This window comes from Rhamphochromis sp. 'chilingali', assembly GCF_963969265.1.
Source record: "Rhamphochromis sp. 'chilingali' genome assembly, chromosome: 6".
Taxonomy (NCBI): Eukaryota; Metazoa; Chordata; class Actinopteri; order Cichliformes; family Cichlidae; genus Rhamphochromis; species Rhamphochromis sp. 'chilingali'.
In genome coordinates, this window is record NC_137933.1 from 33862512 (window position 1) to 33875674 (window position 13163).

Sequence of the window (13163 nt, forward strand, 5' to 3'; positions counted from 1 at the left end):
AATTGGGGGAAAATATCCCTCACAGAGGACTCATCTTTCTGTCGGCTTCTGCCATAACTTTATCCTTATTCCTTCTCTTATTTTCTTGGCTCTTTTTTTTACCAGCAGATGGTGCTGCAATCTCTTCGCACTGCATCTACACACACTGACGCTCTCCCGATCTTCCACAGACCCGCACCACACTTTTAAAAAGGCAAGAGGGTGGTGTATGGGGGGAGTCCAGCCTAGTTCCTGAGTTTAGTCAAATGTTTGTTGAAATAAGTGGAGATTTCCTGGTTTTCTTTTTGGAGGAAAAAAAAGGAAAGAAACAAAGTTTCTTTATAGGATGAGCTCAGGGTGTTTTGCAATTACCCTTACTTGTGCTTGAGCGCTTTTTTCCCCTTGTTGAGTAGGAGCAGACAATGTTTTCCATTCCAGTTTCTTCTTACAGTTGCAGAGTGGGTGCCGATGGGCGCAGTGTTGTGGCTTTTACTGGTGAGCCAAATATCACAGCTAGAATGGATGGTGGAAGGCATTATGGACGTAAGTAAGAGCAGCACTAACATTTGCCTTTATACGTGGACTGAGAGGGTGGTGAGAGATTTCTTCTAAATAGGTTAATAATTAACCTTCTGAGCATCTGCCAGGCCCGTGATGTTGTTGGGGTTTTTTTGTTTTTTTTTCATTGAAGAATTCGTTATGTCAATATCATAGCTGAGTATATTTAAAGTATTTAATTTATTCTTCCATTTTTTTTTAACCTGTGCTTGTTTTAGTTATTTCTATGATTATTATTCAACCACTATTTTTTGTAGAACACCTGTGACTTGTCACACGGACAACATTTGCTTTTCACACCATTAGGAGAGGTGTAGACTGACCAGGAGAAGAGAGGTGTGTATACACGAGTGTGTGTGTGCGTGTGTGTGCATGCGTGTGTGTGCAGTGAGTTTGGGGGGCAGAGGTGGGGGACTGTAAAGTGTAAGCTATTGAAAGGAGGAATGTGAGAGAGCATTATTGCCCGCACTTCATGTGAATGGAAAAGGGGTTAAAGAAATGACAGCGTACAGTGGGTGGTAGGGCCTCAGTGCAGCCTGGGAGGAAATGGAATGAGAAAGTGCAGTCAGGCAAACCACTCATTCACCATGACAAATGGGAGAGGCCTAGGCCAAGGGGATACCTGATACCCCACGGTGGGCTCTGTGCACCTGCCTGGGCTCCATGTGCACCAAAGTGGAAATAAAGCTCAGCCACTTGTAGCAGCACACCTCCACTGTTTACAGAATTAGATAATAATAAAAGTTATACTGAGAATAATATAATTTATATAAACAATTCATGCAAATCAGATATGATTTCAGTTTAAGGCTGTGATTTTTATTATTTATTCCGTATAGTTAGTTACATGAATTACTATTCATGCCGTTGTGAATAATAATAGGAATAATATTATAGACAGCATGTGATGAACTAAAAATACATTTCACAATAAGCCAAAATTATCATAAAGTGTTTCATAAAGTCCTTTTTTTCTAATTAATTTAAAATATCTATTGCATTTGAAATGAACTGTACTAAAATTATTAACAAACAAAAAAAATGTACTCATCAAATTAGTTGTACATATTGATAATAAGACAAAAAATGTCTGAAATACTTTTGACATCATCATCAACGATCTATTTCACAGTGGAAACATGGTTTATTTATGTCACCGTGTTCTTCTGATGTTTCCACAGTTTCGGACTATCTGTATTGATACAACATTGAGTACATAAAAACAATAATTATGAAGCAATATGAAGACGTCTAGTCTAGTAGTTTGTTAGGTTAATTTTTACTTCAGAATGTGCAAACTGAAGTTTTCGGTTTAGTTATAGTTACACGCTTTTGAATATATTTTTCATATATTTCAGTATATGGGCCCACAGATTGTTTAAAAAAAAATATTAGATTGAAATTATGAGCCGAAAAAGTCAAACCTCACAAAATCAACCAAATCCTCATCCAAAAGCATTAATATAGTTTCAAGGGGTTAATGAGTTTTTCAACAGGAATGTCACAAGTTGCATGTCATGAGGTTCTAAATTAGGGCATATATCAAATTTCAGAGGAATATTAAATCTTTGAGACCTGTTCAGAATTAGAGGAATACTGCTATAATCCAATTGTGTATGAGGACAGAGCAAGACGCATACTTATACAGCGCAGAAGCAGTCTTCTGTTTAGAAGTGGTACAGAAAGTGTAGTCTGCCTCAGAGCTGCTACTTTTCCTAGAGCGTCCAGGAAGGATTACTGACCATTCCCTATGCAGAGAGATGAGCTGTGGTCACTCCAACAGCAGTCAGTCTACAGCGTCAGGGTGCAATGCAGCATGCTATGAAAATACTCAATCTTGTCTCCCACTTCAGTGTTTAGATTGGGCTGTGAAATGACTGCAGGCTGACAGGAGTAGGACTCGGGGAGGAGGATAATAATTTTATTTCTTTCTCTTTTTTTCTCCAACCAAACGTGAATCATTTGATAAGTTTAAAAATATCCCATCTGCCAAAAAAAGAGAAAACATTATAAAAATTTTCTTTAAACATTTGGGGCAAAGACGGATGTGAAGTGAAAGAGCTCTCCCTAGAACAACTGTTTTCTATTTCAAACTACACTTATCACACACAAACCGTTGCAAATGAACAGTGAAGAACAGCAGAATATTGTCATGCGTTTTCACTTGTTTTAGTTAATGCGATCACTGGCTAAGCTATGTAAATTGTAAGTGAGCTTAACCATTAACGTACTGTAAAGCATCAGTTTTGTTACTATGGTTACTTGTAGGCAAATAACAGGCTAAAATCTAATGACCACAGATGATGTGGCCCAATGACTGAACTGTTTTCTACTGTATTTTTAACTGAAAGTAACTAAAGTCCTTTTTCAACAATCGCCATAATTGAAATGTTATAACAATATATAAAAACAGTAATAACTTAATCAGTTAATGCAGCTCTTGATAGTAACCTTCTCAGTGTGTTTTGGAAATTGTTTGGTCAGCTTCTTGGTCAGTGTTTTAATATGAGTACATTAAGTTATGTCTGTCAGTATTTCCAACAGCTGCAGCACAGAACAGGAAGAGCACAATTCATCAGCTTCAGTAAATATACCTTCCGCGTGTAAGAGCTAGAAGAAAAACATGGTTGTGATTATTTATTTTTCATTTCAGCTTCCTTCCCTTTAGCATCAAGGTGCTACCTCAGAATGATGTGGTGTTTTTTGTTTAAAAAAAGAGGCTGTGTGTATTTTTTCTTTATAATTTCAATATATTTTTAAGCGTCTTTGCTAACTTTAAAGCTTTTCTGTGTCCCGGGATTGTTACAACTCTTCCAGCACACTGACTCATCAGTAAATAGTGTTCTACCAGATTTGTGTGTTAGAGCTCCTTGTGTATGCGTGACTTTCCTTAGATCACTGTCCTCCACAGCCAGACATTCATATGATGTTGGTTTTAGAATACTCTTACAGTGGTTTTCAACGTGTTTGCGATTTTTAAAAATATATACTTTGTTTTCTTTTGGTTATGCATAGCCTCGCTATTTTAGTAATATATTGTATTTATATGCATTTACCATAAAGCTAGCAGTGAGCATGTTTTTATTCCTGTGCAAAGCATCTGGGTTAATCTCATATTAGTCAAGAAGGATCATTCTCACAAACAGTCTTAGACTTGTTTCACAGAACTATGCTCTAAATTAAATGCACGGCGTCAGTGGATTAGTGTGTATCGCTTTAGAAATCCAGTAATAAGAAGAAGCTAAAAATTAATTGCTGTTTTGTTTTCTTTCTTTTTGAAAAAATATTAACATACTTGAAAAAAGCACTGCAAAGCGCGTTGAATTCCTAGATTTCACAGCTTGTACGATTGCATGCAGAACATTTGATTGATGACTATGGCAGCTTTTACAATTTATCGTCATACAGTTTGTGTGTTATTTAATTTTTAATTTCAAATTTTCACTGGAGGGTTTATGCTATTAAACTTAACATTTAGATTTTACAACCCTCACTTTGTGCTCTAAAAGTTTACCATGGCTCGTCTTGTCTCCTGATATTTACTTTCTACATATAGAGTGCTGATGTTATTTGGTGGTCCTGTGGTTCGTATTATTCAGCTAGACATTCCTCCCCCGATCACATACGGTGCATCTTGTAGTTCCACTGTTTTACTTTCATGCAGACATGTATTTATTTGAGGAGGAGCAGCGGGTAGCAGGGACATCTGTTGCATTAATGTCCAACAGAATAAACAGTATGTTTTGAATTACTGTAAGAATTGACCTTAGAATAAGCCTTATCTTATGTATAAATCATAGTAAGTTCAATATGCTTTGTAAGTAGATTAGTTCATCTGGAGTCCCCCTCCCTCTTCCCCATAGACAGAGTGTCTCAGCAATGAGGGCCTAGAGATGTAATCCAGATTCATAATCCAATGATTCTTACAAGCTGTTTTGTGTTGTTAAATACTGGGTATTTGTGTTGATTTAATATCATTCTAATCTTCTTTAAACTGCCAGTTGCTGTCTGGTTCATCGCCATCTTGTTTATTGCTTGCTCTCTAGACTTGACTGTAGGCTGGAAGGTCAAATCGGATGAGGCCAGTGGACTTCGGGGATGGTGCTGAATAACCGATGTGTTTGCTGATGAGGATTTTGACCATTTTCAAAAATAAAAACATTTTTAAATAATATTTAGTTTTGTTTCTTTCAGAAAGTCTTGTGTGAACACCTTCTATTTATATTTAGTGACAGTAATTTCTCCAGCCTGAAAAATTTCCTCTTGTTTCTTTCAAACCTTAATGTTTTTAAAAGAGCAGCGACTTCATTTTCATTTCCCCGTCACAACACTGTATTTAATAATTAGAATTCCTTAGAAAAGCTTAATTAAATTAAAAATATAAATATGTATGGGAAAAATACTTTCTAAAATTTGACATTTACATTATTTTAATTTATCTGGATAATATAAAAAAATATATAAATTATTATTAAGATTTTACTTACATAATGTAAAACATTTTTAAAGCATGAAGGTTAACAGGTGGAACTTTCATGTGTGTTTTGTTTTTGTGGCATTAAACATAATGTGAATATAAAGCTTATTACTTATATAACGTAGCTTGTTGACTTCAGTCCAACAGGTGGTTCTGAGAATTTCAAATAATAGGTGCTTACTGTCAGCAGCCTTTTGAAGTAATCGAGTTCTTATAACGCTTAGTCTGATTATAGTCCATGATATTGTTATTTAGTTTTATTGTACATGTAAGTGGATTCTACTCCCACAAGGTTTTCTCAGCGCTCTGACTTGCATGTCCAATATTATTAGTTGCTATGAGTTCAGCCTGCGCAAATCTGTTAATGCATAAGACCATAAGAGCTTCTTATGTTCCAAGCCAGGTCAGAGTGAAGACACATCAGATTAATATTTGATCATGCAGAAGGGCCCTTAATCAGATTTGCTTATTCCCTTAGCTGAGTGCTCTGCAGCAATTATCATAATTGTTGCGCTAAACATGCTTGTCTTTACGGCTAGCGGTTGGACGTGAGCGTATGCTGTGAGAGGGGGATTCCAGTACCAAACCCAATTAGTGCAGGATGGATGGATGGGCATGCCGAGGGAGATGGAGGATATAGAGAAGAGGAAGGGGAGGGCCATGGGCAGGGATGCTGGTCCAGCTCACAGTGACATAGCCCAGGGCAGCACAGTTAACTCCAGCCACCTGGAGCTCTTCAGGACAGGCTCTCCCCATGCTGTAATCTGCCCTCAGCATTGCCACCAGCGCCTGCTGATACGAGGGAAGTTAGAGATGCACCAGGAAAATGGCAATTTCAGTCTACAAGTGTCTATTCAGTTGCAAAACTCAAAGATTTTCTGTGCCGACAGAGTTCTCAAACTTCATAGTATTTTTTTTTCCACAAACGGAAGTCACATTAATATTAATACTGAAAGTGTGTATAATAAACCAGGGGAATATAGGCTTTAGTTTGCATTTGAGGAAATACCAGTACATGTCTGCTTATTAGGACCCAAGAGGCTCATTCAGTTACCCGTATAAGTTTATGCTGAATTACTGAGATTTTATACAGAAACATATGTGATAGGAAGATGTAGATATACAGTAACATTCATAGATATTATCTATCAAAATACATTAAGAACAATGTGACCAGATTTCCAGTAACTTTTCTGAGATATGTGGTTTATTCAACACTGATGGAAGCAACTACATTGATATTCATGTAAATATATGAAGGATTTTTTTGTAATTTAAGTAAAAACAATAAATTAAAGATAAAAAAAAACAATTTTCATGACTATGTTAACCATACAACATATTTTTGAATAATAAGTTTAAGGAACCTACTACCTGAAGCTGAATGAAAAGGGGTTTGTAAAGGAATTGATGCAACTTTGTTAAATGTTTTACAACATGTCGTTTTATAAAACTCCCTGCATTTATTTTTGGTTCAAAATGAATACCTGATCACAATGATCACAACAACTTTCAAAGTATTTACAGAATATATTTCTTTGGTGGTATTCCTGATGTTTTGCTGAATGTGTAAAGACCTTTTCGATGGAAGACATTTGTGACTCAAATCCTGTTCTCGTTTAAGCAAAACCAATAAAAAATACCAAAGCAGAACTCTGCTCTGTGTCATTTTGATTGCTGTTTCCTGAATATTCTGTCAACCAACCGAATTGTCATAAATGTGTCTGTTAAATGAATGAGCGCGTGGACCAGTTCTGTCTGTATGAAAGTCATCTATCCTGCTGGAGGCATGGCACTGCACAAAGAAACACTAGGAGAGATGGTCCCCCATTAATCTATGTTGACTGGGTGGAAATTGCATCTTTGTAATGAGTATTAGGTGTGCATCTACATGAATTAAAGCTGAATGAGCCCCTGATTGATCACCTCGTCCCAAATGACGCTGCTTCCATGATCATTATTGTTTAAAAGTGACTAAATCATATCGGGATGATTAAAAGTCTCTGCTCAGAGGGGAGGGGAGATAAAGTAAAGGCACAATGTCTGAGAAATTGCGCTTTCATCCCCAAATTCTGTTTATATAGTTGTGGTTATTTCTGCTAAAGTTCTGGTTGTATTGTCAGAAAGGAGCATGCAACTGAAATAAAGTCAAAGGATTTAAAAAGTAGAGGAAGGAAATTTGACAGATATTGTTTTTGTGGGATTTCAGGACACTACACTACTGATATTTAAACATTTGTAGCTCAAACTGTCATAATAGAGGGCCTTGATAAATGTCAGTGGGAATTATTTATTATGACATGACTATTTATATTAAGTCAGACAATCCACACCAGCTGCAGTTTAGTACCTCGATCACTCCGTATAACAATGATAATAATACAGTACAGACTTGACTGGACCATAAGAAAGGACTGACCCACATCTGCAAGAAGTGTTCATGTAACAACCTTCTTCTCATTTCAGATGTCACACATTTAGCTTTAATGGGATGATATTATTTTTTTCTGCAACCTGACCACATAAAAGATCTGCGAAGGTAAAAAGAGTGCAAAGGCAATGTTTGAAGTCGGGGCCAAAAAGTCCAGGTGTTTTTACAGGCATTGTGGCATTTATGTGATCTAAACTATATGTCTGGAGTCGCCTACACAAAAGTGCTAGACATCCCTGCCAGGTATTCACTTACTTCATAAAGAACATTCAACTGTGGGCAGCTGATTTGCTGGAGTTTGGGTCTCAGCCATATAAACTTGACTGTTTGGACTCCCACTTGACTCTGGCATTTTGTAGAAAAAAGGGCCCCACACATTCAGCAACAGGAGAGACCACACTGAGAATTGAAATGTTCACACGCATTCTGCACTTTTACATTTTGTAATCTTTACATTTGATACATTTATAGGGAACCTGTTATTGTCGTAAGTATAATGAAACTCGGATTTTTGTTTGGCACATGTGTGAAAATAACAGCTTTTTTGGAAAAATCCTCCTTAAGATAAAAAGCAGACCTTGTCACCTTCTATCGTGACATATTTACTGTACCTGGACACACTAATGTTCCTCTGTAATGTCTTTCTGGTAATTATGCTGCCAAGCACCCTGTTGGGGTAATTATACTAAAAACACCCTCATTAGCAGCATCAAGATGTAAACCCCCAGAAGCCTCACTATCTTTCCCCTTGTGCACCCTTGGAAGGCAAGTTATTGGTCCAACTCCACTTCATTCTTAACTTTCTGCTTGTTGCAGTACATAGCAGGATCATATCGCTGCTTTTCACCCTGGTTGCACTGCATATGTTGTATTGAAACTGCACCATGGCCATGAATCGTGTTTCTTCACTAGCTGCAAGTAATACTGTCCTATGGTGTTCATTAAACTGGTCTAAAAGGCATGGACAGCCTGATTTTCTCACAAGGTTGTTGTGGCTGTGTAGCAATTGGTTTAAATGAAGAATGCTTCCAAAGCTTACACACAAGCACGTCAGAGCTGTTTTCAATAATGTGACTTAATTAAAACTTAATTGCTTGAAGTTCTGTAGAGCAGTGCACCGTAAATATCAGTACCAACAGGGTTTCGCTTTGCCCAAAAAGGCTTTGCTGAAATTTGTACAGAGAAATTGCTTAAATTGCAAACCATTTGGGGGTTGGACATAAAGAGCGGTAACTGAAAATATAGTGGTAAGTTTTCCTGTGCTCATACAAAATGGACATACTACTTACCATAACAAACCAGCAAAGAAATTATAAGTCTCGAGCTGTGCATTGTCTGGCAATTTGCTCTTTTTAAATTATTCAGAGGCAGGGCTTTTTTATGTCAGCAACTGTGTGTTTTTCAGTGACAAAGCTAGCCTCGCCTAACAGTTTCACTGCGTCTGCCGTTTTATGACTGACATAGCAATAAGCAGATTGTCCAGATATTTATGCCATCTGCAGGCAGGAGAGATAATTAAAGTATATAAATTAATCAACTGCAATTAATTAGAGGCTTTATGTTCACAGCAGTACATCTTTGCATGTATAATTTATATTTATTGATTTGTTTGGTTTCATTAGCCTATAAGATAACAGTGCAAATGCATTAGAGGGGAAAATGCACAATTAGCATGCGGTAAGGGCTGCCGGTAATTGATAGATCAGCGAGCACTGCCTGCAGATATAAAGCTGTGTAAACTGTCATAAGCAGTTACAATCGATGACTGATATTTCGCGCCATATCTCGCGCTTGATTAATGATGTTTTTGAAAGCGGCCCCCCCACTTAATGGGACCCTGATAGGCATGCAGAATTTACTGTTTAATCAGGGGAAAGAATTTATTGCGGTCCAGATCCTGTGTCGTTGCTGGTGGAAATGTATGATTGGTCTCTGTAAGTGCTATGCTGATGTTATTTGGTCCCGTCAGCAGCCAATATGGCTGGGCATTAAGAGCTTTGTGCTTTCCAGTTGATTTTTCATTGACTGTGCTGCCATCGTTCATCACTGGCTGGTTTCCCTTCTGCAAGGCTGGGAGGAGAGCAAGTTGGGAAGTCAATAGCAAGTAACGTATTCACAGCATTCCAGCATTTCCGACAGTGCTAACGGTGTGTAAACTACACTCAAAATGAAAGACACTTGCTTAGTTCCCTGATAATGATGCTGTAATCATCTTGAGTTGCAGAGCAGAAAGTTAATACTTTTGGCATTTTGTGTGACTGCATTTTTCTGTTGTATATATCCTGCTGAAGCGCATATCCAGGTATGTATTCTGTTGGGAGTGGGATTGTGGAGGTTGAGTGTGAACAGAGACATCATAGGTGTAATCCCATGTCTATAGCATTCATGAAACAATAATACTGTAAAGGAAACACAAGTCATCTGAGTCGGTAGCTCCTCCTTCGTGCGGAAGACATTTTGAAGATGTTGTCATTACATGTTGCGTCAATGATAATTCATGTGGCTCTTGCAATATAATTACTGCGAATAGGATGTGGGGTTTATGGGCACCACATGTTGCTGTCTGGGAACAGCTTCTGTGTAGTTTTGATTATGTTGAGGTGGAACGCTTTCTCTGTCTTGCTTTCTGTTAGGTCAAATCAAATACCAACAATATTTTGGGGCAAGGCCTTCATATGTGTATAACTGATTAAAGACTGTAGGTATATATAGTATAGTGTATAGTATAGTTCGACAGTGTCTTTCACGAGCTGTGTCCTACACCTGGGTTCCAGACGTACATTCATTTTTGCCCTGTGTCTCAGACAATTTCCTCCCCTTATGTCACTGTAAATACTCACAGAGACACCGCCCCCTGTTTAAGGTTGCAGATATGTGCAGTAGAAGGGGGAGAAGCGATTTGCCTTCTGGTGATGTGCTCCATATTAGGATCTTACTTTACACCTGCTGGTATCTTCTCTCATTTCCCAGCCTTAGGGCAGCTCCTGAGATTTGTTTAAGATTATTCTTTGGAAAATTCACCAAAGAGCTCACTCTATGTACCTTTCATTATAGTTGCTTTGACTTGGCCTGCTTGCTTATATGAATGTATGCTCTCTTGCCCTCTATGGCAAAAGAATGATGGGAAACTCTAAGTAAATCAAAAAGGTCTGTTGTCTGAAAAGAAACAGTAAGAGAAACCTTTTGACCTTTCTCACCTCCTTCATCCTGGACCCACAACCGAGTTAACAGCTGGAGATGGTTGAGGCCTGCTTTCTTCTCTCATGTTGCTTTAGGAGAAGGTAGAGAGGTAGGCCGCTTGATAGCAGAGCCATATTGACACGGCCAGATCGTTGTGGCCTTAAACCCACAACAGGCTATCTGATATCCTTCTAAGAGATCCCCAGAGGGTGAAAGCTTCCATTTTTCTCAACTTGTGTATAAGTAAACTGCAGGACCTGGCTGGGAGGTCAAATCAATCTCTGCTATTTATTACACAGAAATGTGACACTCCATCTTAAATACTCCCATCCAAAGTGATTTAGCCTCGTGTCTGCATTGTGTCTGCAGAGTGTGTGCTAGTGTGTGTACGTGTGCATGCCAGTGAGACGGAGAGAACTGAATTTTACGACCATTGTGCCAAATTGTCTTTTTTCTCAGACTCGTCTCTTGTAAACAAAGATGGGTTAATATGCTCTTTGAAGACAGTTTTATGTAAAGCTTTTAGCCCTGGTGTATGTATCATATTTACTGTAAGTACACTTCAAACAAAAAGGCAGGCTAATGCAATGAGAATGAGTAAAGATTGTAGTCATGCACAGGTCAACGCTTGAACGCGGCGCCTAAATATGATCACTATCGCATGCTAGTTCAGCACACTTTGATGCTTGTTCAGGTTATGTCTGTATTAAACTGTTCAAACAGTGCAGGAAAATAGGACAGTGACACAGTCATTAGCCCCTAAAGGGGGATGCAATCCTATTTCTGTGGGAAGCGGAGCTCTGTTTACTGCGTGACAATGTGATATTGTGTGGCTCATGCTGTCTTAATTGGAAACAGTCTCACCCCACAAAAGGTGCATAAGACCCCTGATTTTGTGAGGCAATCTCATCCCTCCCCTTTCCCACCCCCATATCCCCCTCCCACCTCCTCCTTCCCTCTGAAGGGAACCCCCTGAAGCATTTCCTTAATCCTCCGGAAGATCATGCTCTCCCACTAAATATGGTACCTGTGGACAAACAATGGATTTTTCCATAATAATAAGTTGAAGATTTCATTATGAGTGGCTAATGGATGGACAGGTCTGGGTCTGAGCAGATACACGGAGAAGCATCCGTTTGATCAGCAGCATGGGGTTAATCCATGGTAAGAAATAAGGGAGGTTTAGAGGGGGGTGGAGGGTACTATTGAGCTGGGCTGAATTTACAGCCGAGAGGGCTCAGTAAAAGGATGATTTTTAGAGCCTCTCGCTGCGTATTGAAGGGGAGACTGTCTGACAAGTCATCAATGCACCCCGGCGCTGTACTAAACTAATGAAAGCTGCATTTGATCTTCTTCGAAGAGGTTCAATACCTCTCCTGCTATTATTTAAGTCCTCAGCTTCACCCAAACCTGTTTTCAGATCTACAGAAATCATTAAATTGCACAGTGAAGTAAACTGTGTTTGTAAGTATTGGATGAGGAGGAAATATCTAAACTGCTTATAATGTATCCCTGTTGATTGCATCCACTAGACACTTCCTGACTTGTTTAATGCCTGTCTAAGTCTTTTTGCTCTGCTGTCTTCAGCTAAAATTAGCAACTGTTTACATCTTAAATTACTTTTATTGAATTTACAAATCTTATACATCACATGGGCAACTTTTTTTCATGCATTTAAACTTTTACTGTTTTTGTAAGTACTTTGTTTGGTCATCTTGTGTGGTCTGATCACTTAATTTTTTTTCCATTGTACTTACTGGACTTGAATGTGAACCAGTCCATAGGACAGCATGTGATGCATATTATAGGCATCAAAATCAAATTGGTGTTACCAAATTATAGCTATAACAGTGAGATGTGGTGCCAGCCATATTCTTTTCTCATTGAACTAAAATAAAAAATAAAGACTGCTTGTTGAATTTAAATTCATGTTCAAAAGTTAAGGGCCACCCCGACTGCACTTGAGAGGCATGCACGGTGAAAGATTTGGTCTGAGCCTGTGCCAAGGAACAGGGCATGTGTCATCTGCTAACATCAATGATGGGGCTGCACCGCAAGCAAAACAGCCCATCCTCGCACTTGAACTGCAGTGATTCAAGGTTATGTTAACTGAAACATGTTGAAGTAATAATATAAACACTGTGATAAACCAGCAGTTGGAAGATTTCAGTAATAAATCTGGCCAGAGGGGGCCTTACTGAAATTTGTGATGACATCAAGTGGTTGTTAGTGTAAAAGTCTCCCATTATGCATCTGTTCTGCATCTATTCAGCGTTCATCCTGCAGCAGCATTAAAGGTTTTATTTTTACTGTGTGTTGCATAAATAAATAAATAGGTCATTAATACAGCAAATAGGTTATTAAATAGTTATAAATTGTAAGCCAGACTTAAAGGTCTTCAATTTTCCAAAACTCAAGTATTGTTATAAAAATTAATAATAAATAAATAAATAACATGAAAAAAGTGGAATTTTTTTAATTAACCCAAAACAATATCAAAGCATCATTAATGTAATTTCAGCCTTTGCTGTGCATTCT

General features: G+C 38.2%; 1 long non-coding RNA gene across 1 annotated transcript; it reads left to right on the top strand.

Annotated features, from left to right (window-relative positions):
- The first annotated feature begins 467 nt into the window (after positions 1–467).
- On the top strand, positions 468–4926 carry LOC308398635. Its single transcript, XR_013971985.1, has 3 exons — positions 468–522; positions 795–873; positions 4584–4926. It is a non-coding gene; the product is annotated as an uncharacterized lncRNA (long non-coding RNA).
- The last annotated feature ends 8237 nt before the right edge of the window (positions 4927–13163 follow it).